This window comes from Anolis sagrei, chromosome 1, assembly GCF_037176765.1.
Source record: "Anolis sagrei isolate rAnoSag1 chromosome 1, rAnoSag1.mat, whole genome shotgun sequence".
Taxonomy (NCBI): domain Eukaryota; kingdom Metazoa; phylum Chordata; class Lepidosauria; order Squamata; family Dactyloidae; genus Anolis; species Anolis sagrei.
This window is the reverse complement of record NC_090021.1, coordinates 175,470,891-175,492,271: the sequence shown is the minus strand read 5'-3', so window position 1 is coordinate 175,492,271 and position 21,381 is coordinate 175,470,891. Positions and strand designations below refer to the sequence as shown.

At 43.8% G+C, this 21,381-nt stretch overlaps 1 long non-coding RNA gene across 1 annotated transcript; it reads right to left on the bottom strand.

Moving 5' to 3' along the window:
- Window positions 1-8,538: 8,538 nt before the first annotated feature.
- On the bottom strand, window positions 8,539-19,512 carry LOC137095931 (uncharacterized). The gene is made up of 4 exons (XR_010909079.1): window positions 19,458-19,512; window positions 15,787-15,860; window positions 10,379-10,430; window positions 8,539-8,593 (listed from the first exon to the last, which is right to left on the bottom strand). It is a non-coding gene; the product is annotated as an uncharacterized lncRNA (long non-coding RNA).
- Window positions 19,513-21,381: the final 1,869 nt, after the last annotated feature.

Genomic DNA, 21,381 nt, shown 5'->3' with positions numbered 1-21,381 from the left:
CTTTTGACCCCCCCCCCAAAAAACCCCAACAACATAAGTTCTTAGCAGCTTGTTGAAATTTGTTTATATATCATATTTAATGTGCCAACAAATGTAATACACATTCCAATTTTGAAGGTGTGATTGCACAAAAAGGAAACGTAATGGGGCCAATGATGTAAGCATAGCGCATCAGGGAGGCTGGCAGCATAAATGAGGCCAGTTGGGAAGCATGCCCCTCCGTCAGGCTGAGGCTGACAAACACAAGGGTCTCATGCAGTTCCCAACTGGCCTCATTCATGAGGCCATCAAACCTGAATGGGAGTTTTTGAAGGCCTTGTGAATTAGGCTACTTGGGAACCACAATGAAAGCAAGATGAGAGGCCAAGCCCTGGTCTAGAGGGATGTGGCAAGGCTGATGTTTAATGCTCCTTTGACCAGAAAGAGCTGAAAGACTTCCTGGTGAAAGCGGCTAAGTGCAGGAATGATTGGGTCACCAACCAGGAGTTCCTCCTCTGGGTGCCGTGGAGCCCTGAGGCTGCCACCATCACCAGAAACAGCCTCTTAGGGCCCTTCCAGACAGGCCCTCTCTCCCAGGATCTGATCCCAGGTTTTCTGTTTATCCCAGATTATCTGGCAGTTCGGAGACATATAATCCAGTCTAAAGCAGAAAATCTGGGATCAGATCATGGAATATACGGCCTGTCTGCCTCCCCATCCAGCCTCTGGAGTTCCTGGCCTTTTCACAGAGGTGGGTTTACGTGTGCAATTCTAACATGCCATCAAATCTAATGTGCACTTCAATTTTAGTGATATAATTTAGCCAAAAAAAGGTGAGCATTAGACTCTTTTTAAGATGCATGTCATATTTGGTATAGGAGACACTTTAATAGATCAGAATACAATATCATACCATTTTATTTTAATAAAAAGTACACATCTCCTACACCAAATAGTTTTGCTCTACCTTATATCTTATCACTTGTCCATCGTCTCCAGGGATTCAGAAAGGAGTAAGAGCTTATCCATTCCCTGGCCTAGCAGCTCAACAGGAGGCAGTTGTGTCTGGCTCAGCTCTCCCAGAGAATTGGCCTCATATACTAGAACTGGTCATCATCAGTGGACTTTAGCAGATCTCTACTTTGAGCCTGGGCAGGGCTCCTGCTGTAGGAGCCAAGCTTATGCAAGCTCTCTCTCTGGTTTCTACTTTTCTAGTTCCCATTCATAGCTGCCTGATTTTTCTGTCATACTGGACACCTGACTTTCTTGGCACTCTTTGAAAGACTTGATTGTCTCTGAAATATCTTCACAAACAGACCTGTATTTTCTAGATAAAAGCTTTCAGATTCACCTTTATAGAATCAAACACACTCTGTCTCATGTCCAAGCCCATGTCTGCTCTCTGACATGACGTCAAACATAAGAGCCCTGCTGGGTCAGAAAACATGCCGTACCAGTGAGCAGACAAGCAATGAATAGCTTGAAGGCTGGCTGGCTGGCTAGCTATAAGATGGGGACATGGTGATGCTGCGGTGACGTTTTACAGATTTCACCATGGGGTGATTGGCTGACATTCAGTGTCCCAGTTTGGGAATGGGAAGATTTCTGGCATGACATCTAGAAGTGTGTTGAGATATCTGAATAGTCAAAGGCCATGCCCCTCCACAGACCTATAAGCCCGGAGAGACCACAGTGGGCATTCATAGGATGGGGAGATGTCAGCCATCCTGCTGATACCTGCCATTTTTATTGGGATCAGACTTGGGAGTACATCAAGCTGTTGAGTCATAGCTTTGAAGCAGACCCAGTTTGGATTCTATAAGGCCCAATGTCCAGTTTATCATTATTTTTGGGGGGGGGGATATTTGACCTAAATAATAATAATAATAATAATAATAATAATAATAATAATTTTATACCCTGCCTCCATCTCCTCTAAGGGACTTGGAATGGCTTACAAAGGGACAGGACAATAAGATAGCATCAAAACCAACCCAAATAAAAACATATCACAATAAAACATAACATCATAAAAACAGTACCATACAGAACGATAAAAGTGCTGAGTTCAGAGGGCTCTGGGTTTGTGCAAATTCCTAGAGAGAGCGAAGGGAAAGTGTATGCCCACATTACGGCACGAGGCCTCTTTAGAGCATTGTGGGTTGGCCTTTGGAACTCCAGTAGTTCAGTCGGCCTCCCCCATCACCTGAAGTTACGTGTAAAGGAATAGCTCTTGGCTGACTTGCGTCCTGCCATTTCATCTCATTCCCCAAAAGGCAGCATGGAATCAAAAGACAAGGGTTTCAAAAAGCAACAGCTGCTGAAGTTCCTGACTTGGAGGTATCCATCATCTGAGGTTGTTCGGGGATTGTTAGACTTTAGTGGCCATTCTGGTCTAGCTTATAAAAATCCAAGGCTTTCCAAAAGCCATCACTTCCTCTTCCCAAAAGGGCGCCCGGAGTATCTAACAAATGGAGGATCAATAATCAAATCTTTGCTACTATGATACCTTAGAGAGACAGGGACAACACAAGGAGCCCACAGGACCCTAATGATGATGATGCCGTGATCGTAGTTTCATTAAAGGACTGCGCAGAGCCACTTAGACCTCAAGTGGCTTTACATAATGTTCCTGATCTGTTCTTCATTATAGCAGGCCCTGGGGATCATGAAGTGCTGGGGTAAGGCACCTTAATATGTTGGGTGCCAGCCAGGCATGTAGCCGGGGGGGGGGGGGCAGCTTGGGGGGCTTGGGGGGCTTGAGCCCCTCCTGGAATTCTCATGGTGGTCCGCGAAAAGGCCTTACTGGTACATTATTTTAATTGTTACGTTTATTCATATCATGATCTGATCACTATGCTCAATATATCTCATATGTATGGGGGTATTGGGGTAACAAAACAAAAGGTTTGCTAGGGTAGACCCTATTTCACATAGACTCAGACCCCCCAAATCAAACTCAGCTCCCCCCGAATCGAAATCCTGGCTACGGGCCGGGTGCCAGCACTTCTCCAGGAGCTTCAGGGATTGGACCAAGCACACAACCTGCTTGGGTATGGGCTTCACCTCAATGGGTACCATCAAATAATTAGGCCCTAGAATAGCAACTCAAGCATTGCAGGGTAGGGACTGAAGAACTAGGGTCACTTCATTCAGCAGACGACATAGAAAAGTTCCATTTTTGCCCATTAAGTATCTTGACCAAACACTCACTTTTAGTGATCATCTCCTTGAATCTACAAGGGAACTGATATTGCAAGGAGAATATATATATTTGTGTTCACCCTACTTTATCAGGCGATAGAGAAGAAAGTTAAGGAAGAAAAGAATTACAAGGAAGGGGAGAAGCTGAGATGGATAAGACATAGGCAAAACGACTGACCACCTTTTTCATTGTTCTGCTTTTATTGTTAGAGCACAGCCTATGCAAGCCTTTTCCTTTAGCAAGTACATGGATATTATTTATTACTCAGATTTGTCTTTCTTCAAAAGCTTGCATAATGTATTTTCTGATTCTCTCTGACTCAACTCACCTTGAGCGAACTCCACCACTCCAAATGGTGCTCAACTGTCCTAGCAAAGATCGGGGAATTGGGCTATGACAGCGATTTCCTGACCCTACTATCTTTTCCCGAGATTTGTACCCTCATCAAAAGGAGGCTGCTAGAAAGGGACCACAACCAATTGTTGAGCTTGGCAAACAAATCCTGCTCACCCATTAACATGGCAATTCCATACACACAGGGAAATCCAGCCTTTTACATCACAGAGCTCACCAACCCCTCTTACAGAAGAGCCTACATGCTGGCTAGATTTAACATCATGCCATCGCCGCTCCATAGAGGAAGACTCAATGGCCTCCCGAGCGACAAGAGCAGGGGTCCTCAAACTTTTTAAACCGGGGGCCAGTTTACTGTCCCTCAGACCGATGGAGGGCCGGACTATAGTTTTTTTAAAAAAAAATCAATTAAAAAATTCCTATGCACATTGCACATATCTTATTTTGCTGTGTGGAAGGACTCTTAGAGGGGGTTCTTTCTAGACCTCTTTAGGCAGTAATTCCAGGAGCAGAGAATGGGAAATCTTCCTATTTCTAGTCTGAACAAAATCTAAAATTATAACTGTAAATAAAGAACAACACTCAAACATAGGGGAACTCCAGACAAGAAACAATCAGGGCCAGCTAATCACCTCTCAACAAAGGATTCTCCCTAAAAACTGTCAGGCTATGAAATGGCAATCAAGGTGGCCAATTGAAACATTCCTACCTACCTCCAACAGACAAGAGTTCTTTCTCCCACCCTGGATCTTCCAAGATTTTCCTGGTTAAAGGTTTTCCTCTGACATGAAGTCCAGTCGTGTCTGACTCTGGGGTGTGGTGCTCATCTGGATTTCTAAGTTGAAGAGCCAGCGTTGTCCGTAGACACCTCCAAGGTCATGTGGCCAGCATGACTGCATGGAGCACCAGGGCAGCCTCCCTTGGACAATGTGAGCCTGCCAAGGGAGGAGCTGGCCCGCGCGGCTTACTTGCGAGTAAAACACCTCGCGAGGTGCTTTACGCGCAAGTAGACCACGCGGAGCAGCCTCCCTCGGCTGGCTCAGGCTGTCCATCAGACCCGATGGACAGCGTGAGCCTGCCAAGGGAGGAGCAGGCCCGCGCGGCTTACTTGCGAGTAAGGGAGGCTGCTCCGCGTGGTCTACTTGCATGTAAAGCACCTCGCGAGGTACTTTACGCGCAAGTAGACCACGCGGAGCAGCCTCCCTTGGCTGGCTCAGGCTCCCTTGGCTGGCTCAGGCCCGATGGACACCGTGAGCCTGCCAAGGGAGGAGCTGGCCCGCGCGGCTTACTTGCGAGTAAAGCACCTCGCGAGGTGCTTTATACGCAAGTAGACCACGCGGAGCAGCCTCCCTTGGCTGGCTCAGGCTGTCCATCAGGCCCGATGCACAGCGTGAGCCAGCCAAGGGAGGCTGCTCCGCGTGGTCTACTTGCGCGTAAAGCACCTCGCGAGGTGCTTTACACGCGAGTAGACCATGCGGAGCAGCCTCCCTTGGCTGGCTCGCGCTGTCCATCGGGCCTGACGGATAGCGTGAGCCAGCCAATGGAGGGGCACTGTGTGTGGGGGGGGGGCGCTCCTCCTCCGCGGGCCGGATCAGGGCCCTTGGCGGGCCGGAAGTGGCCCGCGGGCCGTAGTTTGGGGACCCCTGGACAAGAGGGTCTGTCTCTGCAGCACAGGACAGCTAGACTCCATACCGCATATTCTCCTGCACTGTCCACTCTACCAGGAGCTAAGATCCAGCCTGCTAACACAAGCCATAGATTCATTGAAGAACCGCAGCGATTCTGACAAAGTGATTTTGCTTTTAAATTGCCAGGACTTTAGCTGCTGCCTTTCAGTGGCAAGATTCCTGAATGAAGTCTGCAAACTGAATGTGTAGCAAATGAGAAGCCCTTTTTATTACGTGTACTATGTTTTATACTCTCTGCCATGTTATGCCAATAAAGGCTTTTGTATTGTTGTATCCTAATATGATCTGTGCATCACTTGGGAAGTGCTCTCAATATTCCTATCTCCACAAAAACAAAAATCTGTTCTAGAAGTGTAATAAAGAGAAGATGCTTATAGACTCTGATATTATCTATAGCAAAATATAGCTAAGATTGATTAATCGTTTTTCCACTTTTGTAAAGGACTGATACATGATTTTAGCCTCAGAAAATCTAAAGGGCAAAGTTGATGAATTTGTCTACATACATTACAATTTTTCAGCTTACACATGTCTTTGCCAAAATGTGGATAACAACATAACAACGTGTGTAAACTAAAGGACATTGTTGTAATGGTTCAGGATTTCCCCCCTTGTTGCTCACTATTGGACTGCTCTAATAGCACAGGGTTTGCATGTATAGTTAATATGAATGACAGACAGCTGCCCAGATAAAGCTTCTTAGAGAAAGAGATATGTTTGTCTGTACTTAGAGGAGGAGCCAATAATGAAATCCGGTTTGACGTCTCCTGAATGACAGGCAGCAGAATACATTCCCAGATGTTTGTACCAGACAGCTAAAGGCTGTGAGTGAGAACAAGATTATTCCCTACTGAAAGGTTGTATCATAAGCAAGTGTTACACCTTGTATCGCCAACGATCCTAAAATGAACTCCGGTGTCAGTATTATGCTACTGACATATCCGTCAGAATTGCTTATTGATTCTTGTGAATGCTATGGCCAATATCCGATTATTATCTACCAGTTCTGTCAAGAATCTCAGTGTAGTTGTTGATTTTAACAACCTATAAGGAATACATTAAACGGTCCATGTCAAAAGCTGTTTTCTCTATTTTGGAACATTACCCACTGGAGACCTTGTCCTTTTGTTATGGGTACAATTGATTACTGTAATTCTCTGTAGGCTGGATTCCTAGATCATGTTCTGAATCATTTTGGCTCGCATCTAACAATGTTGTTTAGTAAAAAATAAAAACAACAACAACAACAGGTACTAAGATTCATCTTGGTCTGATTTATCTAAAGCATCCTTAGCAATTTCATTTTTTTACATGCTGCCAGGACTGAAATTTCCCATTCTTCACTTCTAAGTGGACTGATTTGATAGATGGAACTTGTTTCTGAGATGCTGCAGAAATATGCCAAAGTCCACTGTGAAATTGAGTTTTAAAAAGAAAGGAATATCTTAAAGCTCTTTTTGAGCATGACAGTCAAAAACCCTTGATGGGTCTAGGTGACTATGTCAAATAAGACTTTTAAAAAATAGAAGGTGGGATAAAGTAAAAAACAAATTGCCCCATTTTATTTCATAGAATCATTGAGCCTGAAAGGACTCCGAGGGTTATCTGGTCCGAATGTCTGATACAAATAAACACACAATTGAATCACCCCCAATATGGCCGATCAAGCTCTACTTAAAGATATCCCAAGAAGGACACTCCACTGCTTTCTGACGCACTCCGTTCCACTGGAAAACAAGTCCTTACTATGAGAAAGTTATTTCTAATACTTAAGTGGAATAGTTTGTCTTGCTATTTCCATCTTTTGGTTCAATGGATTGGTTGTTTCGATGGGGGAAGGAGTCAGGTCTCCTATTACTGGATGTGCTTGTTTTTCTGTTTCTTGCTTTCTTAATAGTTTATGTTTGTCACTGGTTTTCATTTTTTCAGTTTTGATTATTTTCACATTCATATCAATTGTTGTAAACTACCTCGGTTCAGGAACTGGGGGAAAGCTGGAATATAAATAAATAGAGAAGGAGGAGCTGCTGTTTTTCATGTGAGTATGTTCCACCTCCTATGTTATATCCCTTCTGATATTTCAACATGACGATCATTATCAGCTCTCAATCTTCTCATTAAACTGGAATGGACGAGGATTGGAATGAGAGGATATAGCTCTTTTTGAATTGTCATTGCACTGTCTTTTTTGTATAATTGCACTTAACTGTTTTTGCTTTTGTATTATATTGATGGCATGGTGCCGATATGTAGACCGCCCTGAGTCGCCTGCGGGCTGATATGGGCGGGATATAAGTGATGTAAATAAATAAATAAACTACGTATCAAAGTACTTAAGCCATTCCTTGTAGAGCTTGGTTTCTATATTATTGGCCATTTCCCCCTCTCCTCTAAAAGTATTCTAGTTTGTCAGTATCGTGACACCATTACTTTCCTTGATTCGGATGCTGTATTCCTTACATGTATACATCCTGGATAAGAATAGAGTCCTTCTGACCAGACAATGTATACTGGTCTCTATTTCAGTGGGAGTTTTAATTTAATGATATTTTTTCCCCAAAATTAGAAAGATTTTGAAATGTGAAAAAGAGCTCTGGTATATTAAAAGAAAAGGAAGGAAGGAAGGAAGGAAGGAAGGAAGGAAGGAGAAGGGGAAGGGAAAACATATTGATTCACCTATGCCAAAATGGGGCTGAGAAGGAACTTTCACTTTTGCTCACATTTAATTTGGGTTGCTTCTAGTAGCAATATATGGATACAGAGAATCACAGTGAACAATTTAGCCGGTCCTACCAACCACCTTTAAAAATTAGCACATGATAAATTTAGAAATCCCATAAGTTCTCACTGCATTTTGAGAGGAGCTTTATGGCAAATCAACACAACAGAAAAGCGGAAGCCAACTAACCATCTTGTAAAACAGGGTTGAGCAACTTTAGTCTGTCATCTGGAAGGCTACGCCCTCACACCCAGGAGACCTTGGCGGGTACGTCTCACAGCTCCAGCAAAGAAAACAAACTAGATGTGTACTGAAATACTCTCTAGGGGACATGAGGAGCACTCTCTTTGCAGTTTGGGGCCTTTCTCTTCCATCTTAGACCCTAGAGAGACCCTTTTCCAACAATGAGAAGTGGCAGAAGTCCCTTTTTGTTCCCTAAAACTCACAATTGCACAAACAAATGAATAAATCAATTGAAAGCCCAGCAACAAAGATCAACTAAAACTGTAAGGTATCTTTATGCTTTACCTACTTTCATTTTGACCAATATTAGTATCAAAGTATTTTTTGTAGTGTAGGTTTTACTTACAGGTGGAGCGAGTGTTCTTTTGAGCTGGCCTACTTCACCCTGCTTTGATGTTTCGGGTTCTGAAAATCAAGAAAAACAATACCACTGCATTAGAGTCTTGCTGACAAACAACATAATTTGTAAAAGGTGTTAAAATTTTTTCCCATGGAGAATTTTCATACACAACTGAAGTCATCAATTTAAGCAATGATCTTTTTGAATAGCCAAGAAGTGTTAGGTATCATAGGCATCAGTGACACACCTGGATTGGAATGAACAGATTCGGAATCCCCGAATCTTGAATTTTGCACCTTTCCTCAGCTCTCCTTAAGAATTCATTGCACTACCTGAGCCTAGACCCATCCTGATTCTGTTTTTCAGCCATGATATTGTTTTCATGTTGTTGTTGTTGTTGTTGTGATTTTGTTGTGTTTTTATCTGAATGTTTTTAATGCTGTTGTGTTTAATCTGTGATTCTCGGGCTTGTCCCCATGTAAGCCGCCCGACTTCCTTTGGGGAGAAGATGGTGGGGTATAAAAATAAAGTTGTTGTTGTTATTATTATTGTTGTTGTTGTTGTAATTCACTGAAACTCTGGATTAACACATGGAATGGATTCACTGCTCCACTCTTATTTCCAATGGTGTTTAAGTTTAGTTTCACAGAAAGAAGGTGGCAATTGAGATTAAAACAAGTGTTAAATTCAGGTGTTGTCCAGATGTATCCTTCACTTTCCTATCTACTGTATCACACTAGGCATATTAAAACTCAAGACAGCATGCAGCCTCACCCATGAGAAATATCTGAAAGTCAAAGTCTATTGGATTACTATCCTAGCAGCAATTGGGAGATCCTTTTCTCTAGACCAGGACAAAAAATAATCTGGAGAGCAGGCCTTCCTTCTTTGCAATGCCCTTGACCCTGCTCAGTCAAACGCTAGAGCCCGTTCTGCAGGGACAATTTTAGGGAATGGAGAGGAAGAGCTTCCGGCCACTTAAGAGAAGGAAGAGAGCCGAGGAGTATAAAACTGCTTCTAATAAAGATCCAGGCCAAAAGAGCAATGGACTGTTAGAACATGCGGCAAAGAGACAACATGGAATCACAGAGGATAATTTGCCAGCTCTGGGTATATTCAGAATCAGATTTGACATTGCCAAGCATGGATGATTTCTAGCTAATTAAATTCCTTCTGGCATGAGAATGGACTGCCTGAGTCAATACAAGAACTGGCCCTTTGTCTCAGATAATGCGTTTTGAATCAGAATCAGCTTTGTTTTTCTTGACATGAACAGGTACTTCCCTTATTCTCCTATCAAACACCATTTAATATTTCAATGTGGTCTGGGGAGAGGGATACTCTTCACCAAGTACCAAACTTTCTACCATTATGTATGACTTTTGGAAAATCACAAAGCTGCTCTGCATTTTGCAGATTTTTTGTGGTTGTGCATATTCATGTCATGGATTCAGTAACAAAACATGAATTAAATACAACTGAAATTTAAACTGAGCAAGCTGATTACTCAAAATACAAAGCCAGTGTTGGCTCTGGAATTTGGAAAGGCAGAGAAAGAAGGCTGAGTATCCCTTATCCAGAATTTCAAAATGTAAAATACTCCAAAGTATGGCTGGATGGTGGAGAGAACGAACCCTTTTGGTGGTTCTATGTACACTGACTTTGCTTCCTGCACAAATTTATTGCAAACATTGTAATAAATGATAGAAATTAATTTCATGCCTTGTCTTTGATCCTGTCTCAAAAGTAATTCATTATGTACATATGTGCAAATCCAGGCATTCAAATATCCAGAAAAATATAAAAAAAACAAAATCCATAACCTTTCTGGTCCCAAGCATTGTACTTACTCTTATCAATGATGCGATAAGGATAAAATGTCCTGTTTGGGGCAGGAATGGGCTGAAAAGAGAAAAAAATGCATGACATTATTTATCATGCCGCTAAATAATCCATCTGAATAAATAAATGACCCATACATGTTCTTTTTTAGTGGGTTTCCTTTAAAAATGAAATTAACTTTCTTGCTATAGAAATTAAAATTCCCATACTGAATAAAATTAATATTAATTTGATTTTTGTGAGTACTTTACAAAATGGGACTGTTTTTCCTTATTAAAGTTGAAAAAAAGCCTATTTAGCACATCTTAATGATTTTCTTTACAGTCTCAATGGTAAATCTTTAAACTTAATTTCTTTCCTGATTAGTATACTCAAGGAACCAGATTACAACACAGATACATTCCAAAATATAGCTAAATGTGATCACCAAAGCCTAAATACCATGAAGGAACCAGATCTATCTTAACTTGGAAGTGAAGCAAAGCTAGCCCTCATTAATATTAATATTTGGACAAAAGACCAGCCATGAATACCAGGTATTTCATGCTATGATTCAGTGGGAGAAACAGGCAAAACCACCTCAGAGTATTCCTTGACTAAGAAAACCCTATGAATCAAGGGATCACCATAAGTTGCCAGGTGCCTTGAAGGCATATATACATCCATGCAGCAGTAGCAACAAAAGCTGGCAAATGATTCTGCCAAAACTGTCAACCCAGAAAGCATTTTGGGATATCAGTTACAAGAGGATCTGTCAGTTCTATATTCGATTATCGCAAGGCTATTTATATCCTGTGTCATGCCTTTCATGTTATGCCATCCAGGACATCACTTTATAACATTGGAAATGCTCCGTGCTAATTGTCACTTCTAATTTGGGGAATGCCACTGACACGCATAAATGCAAGACACAAAGCAGACAATATCAGAATAATGAAAAGACACTTAGAGGTTTTTGTTACTCTCCTGAAGCATTTGCTGCCGTCTGCCATGGAAATCTTTCAATTTATGCAAAATAGATGTGAATATCAGACTGTAAGCCCAGGCATCCTTGCGTGGAAATATGTCCCAGTGGAAGCAGTGAGAAGAATGACTTCCAAATCACCTTGATTTATGTATTTAGAAGACCTATACCACCCAAGGCTGCCACAGGGGTTGAGTGTGGAAAGAGATCCACACCTCTCTGTTGCACATTGAAAAAACAAACCAATATGATCAACCTAAAAACCAAGACGGTCGACTACACTATGTCAACGTGTGTGGGAAGGAAGAAGTTGCAGGGTCGCGTAGCTTCCGGTTTTGTTGTTTCCTCTTGCGACCAAAAGAATCAGTTCAAGTTGATAGACCTCATTGAGTGTTCATCCATCCCTCGGAACAAAAAGCAAATTGTTACCCGAGAAGTTGTGGAGGCCCATCCTCATCTGCGAAGGCTGAAGAATGCCATGCCACCTTTTCCGCCAGATGTGGACATTGCCCTTTTGCTTGGTTCGGACTGCCCGAGCTTGTTCTGCGTGAATGACCAAGTTAAGGGACCTCCTGGTGCGCCTATTGCACAACTGCTGCCGTTGGGCTGGACAGTTATAGGCCCAGTGTGCATAAACAAGATGCACCCTCCATCATCGTTGGACTCCAAGCAAGCACACGTGCTTAAAGGTGGACGTCCCACGATCATGCACAGCTGTCTGAGCCACATCTCAGTTTACTGTCAAGGAATAACGCCAGAGTATTCCTCCATCTTCGAAGTCTCAGTCTGAGAGGGACGACGCCACAGCACTCTCAAAGGACGAACAGAGGTTCTTGGACATCATGAACTCTCAAGTCTCTCGAAGTCCAAAGGGAAATTGGATAGCCCCTCTGCCCTTTAAGTTAAATAGGCCCACTTTGCCTAACAACAGGCACATGGCAGAAAAGAGACTTAGGTCTCTAAAAAGAAAGATGCAAAAAGACCCCAAAGTTAAAGAACAGATCGTTGGCTTTATGGAGGACATGTTTCAGAGCAACTATGCAGAGGCCTCTAACCAAGGTGAGGACGGGGAAGAACATTGGTTTTTACAATTCCATAAAGTCACGCATCCCCAAAAGCCTGATAAGGTCCGAATTGTTTTTGATGCCAGTGCCACATGTCGGGACGTTTCACTTAACAATGTTTTGTTAAAGGGACCAGATCTCTTAAACAGTTTGCTCGGCGTCATCTTGAGATTTAGAGAAAAGGAGTTTGCTGTCATTGCGGACATCCACAAGATGTTCTATGCCTTCTTAGTCCGCCCTGATCATCGCAGGTACCTCAAGTTTTTGTGGTATGCTGACACCCAGAATTTGAGTGACGTTCGAGTCTTCCAGATGCGCGTACACGTCTTCGGAAACAACCCGTCTCCAGCCGTTGCAAACTACTGCCTCAAAAGAACTGCAGACGAGTTTGGTCACCTGTTTAGTCCCGAGGTCGCCAGCATAGTCAACCACAATTTCTATGTAGATGACCTTTTGGTTTCTTTTGGATCTGTCAATCAAGCCATCCAAATAGTACACGAGGTGCAGACTTTGTTAAAGGGTGCCAACATTCGCCTGCACAAACTGCTGTCCAACAACAGACAAATTTTGCAAGCCTTTCCCTCAGAAGACCTGGCGGAAAGCAATGTTTGTGAGTTATTTAAAGAGTTAAGTTCCCAGTCTAGTTTAGGGCTTCTCTGGGATGTGAAAACGGACCATCTTTCTTTGAGAGCGTCCAAATTTCAGTTTGTGAGCACTAAGAGACAGATGCTTTCTGTCATCAACGGGGTATTCGATCCCTTAGGCATAGCTGCCCCTGTTCTGATCACTGCTAAGCTTCTGTTCAGGCAGGTGATTCAAGAAAAGACAGGATGGGACCAGGAGCTGACCCCATCAGTGAAAGCAGCTTGGGCAGACTGGACTTCCCAAGCTGAAGGACTAGAAACCATCACAGTTCCCAGACAATTTGTTCCCTGCAAGACGATGATAGAACCTACCACAGAACTTCACATCTTCTGTGATGCATCTGAGCGAGCCATAGCGGCTGTAGGATACATGCGGCAAAGGGACAAGGATGTTTGCCACATTGGTTTCATCATGGCAAAAGCCAAAATAGCTCCTATGGGGACTTCCATACCCCGGCTGGAATTGTGTGCAGCAGTTCTTGCAGTCCAGCTCTGGCGCATCATACAGCAAGAAATAGGAGATTTGTTTCAAGACTTTCATTTTCACACAGACAGTACGGTTGTGCTTGGCTACATCAACAACACAACCAAAAGATTTAAGGTATACGTGGCTAATAGAATCAACAACATTCTATCTAGTTCTGCGCCTAGCCAATGGCATCATGTCGGCACCAGCGACAACCCAGCGGATATCGCTTCCAGAGGAGCTTCAGCTCAACGTGTTTTATGTTCCAGTTGGCTAACAGGTCCCAAATGTTTGACAGATGTCAACTTTCCGTTTGTTTTTGCTCCCTCAGAAAGCATAGAATTGCCAGAGTCTGTTCCAGAGATAAAGGCCTGCAAGACGACCACAGAGATTCAGTTGGGCCAAAGATCTTGCCTGGAACCACACCGTTTCGAGCGTTTTTCGGAGTGGCATAGTCTTCAGAGAGCAGTTGCTAGACTCATACATCGTTTAGCTTGCAAAGACAGTGAGCCTTTACAGGTCCAGGACATGATAAAGGCTAAGGGAGTCATACTCAGATCAGTTCAGAGATATGAGTTCAAACAGGAAATAGCTAGGTTAGAGCAAGGGCTCAACACCCCTAACCAGAGTTCTCTTCATGAGTTAAACCCATTTTTAGACAAAGAGGGCATTTTGAGAGTGGGAGGGAGGTTAGCTAAGGCTAAACTCAAAGTGTGCATTAAAAACCCCATCATCATACCCCCCAATAGCCACATTGCACTGTTGCTCGTTCGCCATTGTCATGAGAAAATCCATCACCAGGGTAGAACCCTAACTGAGGCAGCCCTTAGAAATGAGGGTCTGTGGGTGGTTAATGCCAAAAGGTTGGTCAACAGTGTAATTTTCAAATGTGTTAAATGCAGGCGCCTTAGACGTAGCTGCCAAAGCCAGATAAAGCCAGATAATGGGGGGTCTGTCAAAGTCCATCTGAACATTAGGAAGAACTTCCTGACTGTGAGAGCCATTCAGCAGTGGAACTCTCTGCCCCGGAGTGTGGTGGAGGCTCCTTCTTTGGAAGCTTTTAAGCAGAGGCTGGATGGCCATCTGTCAGGGGTGATTTGAATGCAATATTCCTGCTTCTTGGCAGGGGGTTGGACTGGATGGCCCATGAGGTCTCTTCCAACTCTTTGATTCTATGATTCTATGACAAGGGTTTCAAAAAGCAACAGCTGCTGAATTTCCTGACTTGGAGGTATCCATCATCTGAGGTTGTTTGGTGATTGTTAGACTTTAGTGGCCATCCTGTTCTAGCTTATAAAAATCCAAGGCTCTCCAAAAGCCATCATTCCCTCTTCCCAAAAGGGCGCCCAGAGTATCTAACAAATAGAGGATCAATAATCAAATCTTGGCTGCCATGATACCCTAGAGAGACAGGGACAACACAAGGAGCCCACAGGACCCTGATGAAGATGATGATGATGCAGTGATCGTAGTTTAATTAAAGGACTGCACAGAGCCACTGAGATCTCAAGTGGCTTCACATAATGTTGCTGACCTGTTTTTGATTATAGCAGGCCCTGGGGATCATGAAGTGCTGGGGTAAGGCACCTTAGTATGTTGGGTGCTAGCACTTCTCCAGGAGCTTCAGGGATTGGACCAACCACACAACCTGCTTGGGTATGGGCTTCACCTCAATGGGTACCATCAAATAATTATGCCCTAGAATAGCAACTCAAGCATTGCAGGGTAGGGACTGAAGAACTAGGGTCACTTCATTCAGCACACCCAGGAGACCTTGGAGGGTAGGCCTCACAGCTCCAGCAAAGACAACAAACTAGATGTGTACTGAAATACTCCCTAGGGGGCATGAGGAGCATTCTCTTTGTGTTTTGGGGCCTTTCTCTTCCATCTTAGACCCTAGAGGGACCCTTTCCTAACAATGAGAAGTGGCAGAAGTCCCTTTTTGTTCCCTTCTATATTATTGGGGGGCGGGGGGGAGAGGCTATCTTGGGCATGAATTGACCCAGGAGGTCACAAAACATGGTGTAAATGTATTGACGAAGGCTTTCATGGCTGGAATCACTAGGTTGTTGTAGGTTTTTTGGGCTATATGGCCATGTTCTAGAGGCATTTTCTCCTGATGTTTTGCCTGCATCTATGGCAAGCATCCTCATGAATGAATTGAAAGCCCAGCAACAAAGCTCAGCTTAAACTGTAAGGTATCTTTATGCTTTACCTGCGTTCATTTTGACCAGTATTGGTATGGAAGTATTTCTTGTAGTGTATAGGTTTTACTTACTGGTGGTGCTGGCGGCTGTTTTGGCGGAGCTGCCTGGACACTGGAGGAAGGGGTGTCCTCTGATGTTAATCTATCTGAAAATCAAGAAAAGCAAAACCACTGCATTAGAGTCTTGTTGACAAACAACATAATTTGTAAAATTATTGTGAAGAAAGGTGTTAACATTTATTCCCATGGAGAATTTTCATCAACGACTGAAGTCATCAATTTAAGCAATGGGGACTATTTTTTGTTCTCTTAGATCAGGGGTCCTCAAACTAAGGCCCGGGGGCTGGATGTGGCCCTCCAAGGTAATTTACCCAGCCCTCGCTCAAGGTCAACCTAAGTCTGAAATGACTTGAAAGCACACACAACAACAACAACAACAACAACAACAACAACAACAACAACCCTATCCATCAGCCAAAAGCAGGCCCACACTTCCCATTGAAATACTAATAAGTTTATATTTTTAAAATTGTTCTTCTTTTTTATTTATTGTATTGTTTTAAGTGTATTTGCACTACAAGTAAGATATGTGCAGTGTGCATAGGAATTCATTCAAGTTTTTTTCAAATTATAATCCGGCCCTCCAACAGTTTGAGGGACTGTGACCTGGCCCTCTGTTTAAAAGGTTTGAGGACTCCTGTCTTAAAGCATCAAGTACTGTGCTGGCATATCATCATCATCATCCTCATCATCATCATCATCATCATCATCATTAACTGCACCTGCATCTATAATGCAAGATGGCAATATTTCAGATTTTTGACTTGTCTCATGACAAAATTGACAAAAGATTATTCCAGCTATGCTGGTAATAATAGCTCCATATTGATAAAGCAAATTTTACAGGCTTTTAATAAAAGCAGGAGAAATAATGGTTGGTGTGCCTCTAGTGGCTGAAGGTAGCTCCCATGTGAGAGAGGTAGAGAGATCCATCCAGGTTTCAGCTAGATTTAAAGGTGGCCTTTTTCAAGTGCTGTGTCTGTTTAGGAATATGATTCAGGACACCAAAGAAGGACTTCATAACCTGGATGTTCTCTTGTGCCTTAGATTAAGCAGTCCACCAGAGAAGGACTTGACGCTATCTATGCTCCTGCACTTTGGTTCGGCTCACTCCACCAATCTCAACACTTTATCGCCGAGGTATTCTGTCCAGATGGGCACACTTGAATTTTGCACCTTTCCTCAGCTCTACTTAAGAATTCATTGCACTACCTGAGCCTAGACCCATCCTGATTCTGTTTTTCAGCCATGATATCGTTTTCGTGTTGTTGTTGTTGTTGTGATTGTGTTGTGTTTTTATCTGAATGTTTTTAATGCTGTTGTGTTTAATCTGTGATTCTCAGGCTTGTCCCCATGTAAGCCGCCCCGAGTCCCTTTGGGGAGAAGATGGTGGGGTATAAAAATAAAGTTGTTGTTGTTATTATTATTATTATTATTATTATTATTATTATTATTGTAACTCACTGAAACTCTGGATTAACACATGGAATGGATTCACTGCTCCACTCTTATTTCCAATTGTGTTTAAGTTTAGTTTCACAGTAAGAAGGTGGCAATTGAGATTATAACAAATGTTAAATTCAGGTGTTGTCCAGATGTATCCTTCACTTTCCTATCTACCGTATCACACTAGGCATGTTAAAACCCAAGACAGCATGCAGCCTCACCCATGAGAAATATCTGAAAGTCAAAGCCGATTGGATTATTATCCTAGCAGCAACTGACAGATCATTTTCTCTAGACCAGGACAAAAAATAATCTGGAGAGCAGGCCTTCCTTCTTTGAAATGCCCTTGACCCTGCTCAGTCAAATGCTAGAGCCCATTCTGCAGGGACAATCTTAGGGAAAGGAGAGGAAGAGCTTCCAGCCACTTAAGAGAAGGAAGAGAGCTCAGGAGTATAAAACTGCTTCTAACAAAGATCCAGGCCAAAAGAGCAATGATGCTGCAAAGAGACAACATGGAATCACAGAGGATATTTTCCCAGCTCTGAGTATATTCAGAATCAGATTTGACATAGCCAAGCATGGGTGATTTATAGCTAATTAAATTACTTCTGGCATGAAAATGGACTGTCTGAGTCAATACAAGAACGAGCCCTTTGTCTCAGATAATGCCTTTTGAATCATAATCAGTAGGCTTGGGTGATCCAAAAAAAAAAAAAGGTTCAAAACTCATTTCGGATGTAGGGGACACTGGCAATTTGATTTTGAGATTATTTCCGAAATTTTCTTGAAAAAAAAGATCGGAAATATCAGGAAATACGAATCGCTTCATTTGCTTCGTTAATGGGAGGTGCCCCTCCCTCCCTCTAGAACCATTAAAATCTCGCAATTTCTCTTCCTTCCCTTGCGGCGAGCTGTGATGCAGAGGGATGAGGCGGGCGTGGCTAAGCACAGCTCTTCTTGAAGTCCACGCCCCCAGTGGCCTTCAGGAAGAGCTGTGCTTAGCCACGCCTGCCTCGTCCCTCTGCATCGCAGCTCGCCACCAGGGAAGGAAGGGAACTGCGAGATTTTAAAACTAACCTCGCAGTTTCCCTTCCTTGGGTGGCGACAAACGGTGATGGATTGCAGAGGGAGGTGGGCGTAGCTAAGCACAGCTCTTCCTGAAGGCCATGCCCCCAGCGACCTCCAAGGAGAGCTGTGCTTAGCCGCGCCCCCCTCGTCCCTCTGCATGACAGCTCGTCAGGGGAGGGAAGCTGCGAGATTTTAAAAGTGTTCGTTTTGAAATCTTGCAGCTTCCCTTCCCTGGAGAGCTGCCATGCAGAGGGACGAGGGGGGCACGGCTAAGCACAGCTCTCCTTGGAGGTTGCTGCGGGCATGGCCTTCAGGAAGAGCTATTCTTAGCCATGTCCACCTCATCCCTCTTTGCATCGCTGAGCGTGCAAAGCCACATCTGAAAATAATTCCGAACAACAGGCAAGTTGTTTCAGTTCGGAATTGCTCCTCCCACTATTCCCGCATGGCTCGATCAAAAGGTAATTTTAATCCGAATTAATTACGATTTTAGAAACTAATGAACAAATTTACCCAAGCCTAATAATCAGCTTTGTTTTTCTTGACATGAATAGATACTTCCCTTATTCTCCTATCAAACACCATTTAATATTTCAATGTGGTCTGGGGAGAGGGATACTCTTCACCAAGTACCAAACTTTCTACCTTTATCTATGACTTTTGGAAAATCACAAAGCTGTTCTGCATTTTGCAGATTTTTTTGGTTGCGCATATTCATGTCATAGATTCAGTAACAAAACATGAATTAAATACAACTGAAATTTAAACTGAGCAAGCTGATTACTCAAAATACAATGCCAGTGTTGGCTCTGGAATTTGGAAAGGCAGAGAAAGAAGGCTGAGTATCCCTTATCCAGAATTTCAAAATGTAAAATACTCCAAAGTATGGCTGGATGGTGGAGAGAACGAACCCCTTTGGTGGCTCTATGTACACTGACTTTGCTTCCTGCACAAAGCCCCCCGAGCCCCCCCCCCCCCCCGGCTACATGCCTGACCGGTCTTCTCAACCTCCACAGAGGGACTCAGTCCGATTCACAGCAAAAGATTCATAAACAATGATTTAAAACATTGCATCCCATAATTCACTAAAACATTAAAATACAATCATATAATTACATTATGCCAAAACGTCAAAAAGAAGTCAAAAAGAACTAGTGCATTGTACTTACTGTCGTCAAAGTTTTGGTAATAAACAATAAAGTCTTTTGACATTGGTGTTTTCTGAAAAGGAAAAAAAAATGCATGACGTTATTTCTCATGCCGCTAAATAATCCACCGGAATAAATCAATGACCCATACATGTCCTTCCGCTCTTCTGCTTGCCTAGGAAAGAAATCTCATTCTAGGTTTCCCAAAACTGCAATTAAAAACTCAGTCATATTTAGCAAATTTGGATTTTAGGGGAATGTTTCACATGTTCCCCCCTTCTTTTCACTGATCAATTTCATTTTAAGGTCTAAGCCTCCCGGTGTTTCCAAAACGTGTGTTGAATCTAATTTGCAGGCTTCAAATGCAAATCATACCTGTAGCCAATTTTTAAAATGATAATGCTGTAGCGGTTTTTATGTCTACAAGATGTCAGGGCGTATGCGCACAACACCCCCCCCCCCCCCAATCTTTGGGCTTCTTGGTCTCTTCTTCCTCTCCATGTGTCACGAAGGCTCCCTCCCAAATGCCGGATGGTTCTGTCCAGCGCTGGCCCAGCCCCTCCCTCCTCCCCGGTGTGCTCCCTGCCGACCACCGCTGCTGCCTTCCTTCCAGTCCACCCGGGCTGCCCCACTGAACTTCCCCGAGGAGCTGCACAGGCAGAGAGTGAGGCTCCTGGTCCCCACAACCCCAGATTGAGCCGGGGAGGGGGCACCCTCAGTGGGACGGAGACTGCTGGTCGCTTAACATACACCCCCTCCATTTTGTATATGGTTTTGCCCTCCTCAGCCCCCCTCCCTTTGGACATGTTCACCCTTCTTCTCTCTCTCTCTCTCTCCTGCTTTGCACATAGGGGTTTGCCAGGATGTTTTACTATCCTGTGGGAGGTTTCTCTTTATATATCGACTAGCTGTGCCCTGCCATGCGTTGCTGTGGCCTATAGTAAAACTTATCAAAGTTGAGGTAGATACCTGGACTATTATGAAAGAGAGGTCCCTACCTATTCCTTCCCCCTTTTCCTCCCCCTTTCTCTCCTTTCTTCCTTCTCTACCTCTTTCTTTCTTTCCTTCTTTCACTACTTGGTTTCATCCTTCTTTCTTTCCTTCATTCCCTCCCCCTTTCTTCCTTTGCCTTTCTTCCCTCCCTGTTTGCTTCCTTCTTTCACCACCATCATAACAATAACAATAATGCAATGCATTGCCTCTGGGACCTGACACCTCTCCCATTCCCCCTAAAAGGGTCTCAGAGGAACAATAGCATAATAATAATAATAATAGAAATAACAACCTTTACCCGCCACGTGTTGCTGTGGCCAATCTTCCCTCTTTCTCTCCCTCCCTCCCTCCTTCCTTCCTTCCTTCCTTCCTTCCTTCCTTCCTTCCTTCCTTCCCATCTTTCCTTCTCCTCTTCTTTCTCTATCTCTTTCCTTCCTTCCCCCTTTTTCTTTCTCTTCTGCTGTCTCTCTTTTCTTTCCTTCCATCTTTCCTTTTCTTCTTCCTCTAACTTTCCTTCTTTCCTCCTTTTTCTTTACCTCCCTTTCTCTTTCTTCCTTCTTTCCTTCCTTCCTGTCTTTCCTAGATTTTGACAGGGCGGGAAGGGGCGGGGTGGGGTTTGGAGGTGGCCTGAAGTAAAAGGAGGTAAGATTGGGGCAGGGGAGTGATGGAGCGTGGGGTTGCGTGTGTGTGTGCAGCGGCGGGGGGAGTGATGGAGCCTGGGGTTGCGTGTGTGTGCGGCGGTGGGGGGAGTGATGGAGCGTGGGATTGCGTGTGTGTGTGCGGCAGGGGGTGTGTGTGTGCGGGAAGTGGCGCGGCGGGGCTTGGAGTGGGCATGGTTTCCGCAGAGGGAACGTTGGCCGGAAGGCCATGTGCGCGCGCGATGGAACTTGCGGCTGGGCGCCAATGCGCATGCTCAGTTGTTTTGCCGTTTTGTGAGTGTGTTGTGTTGTTT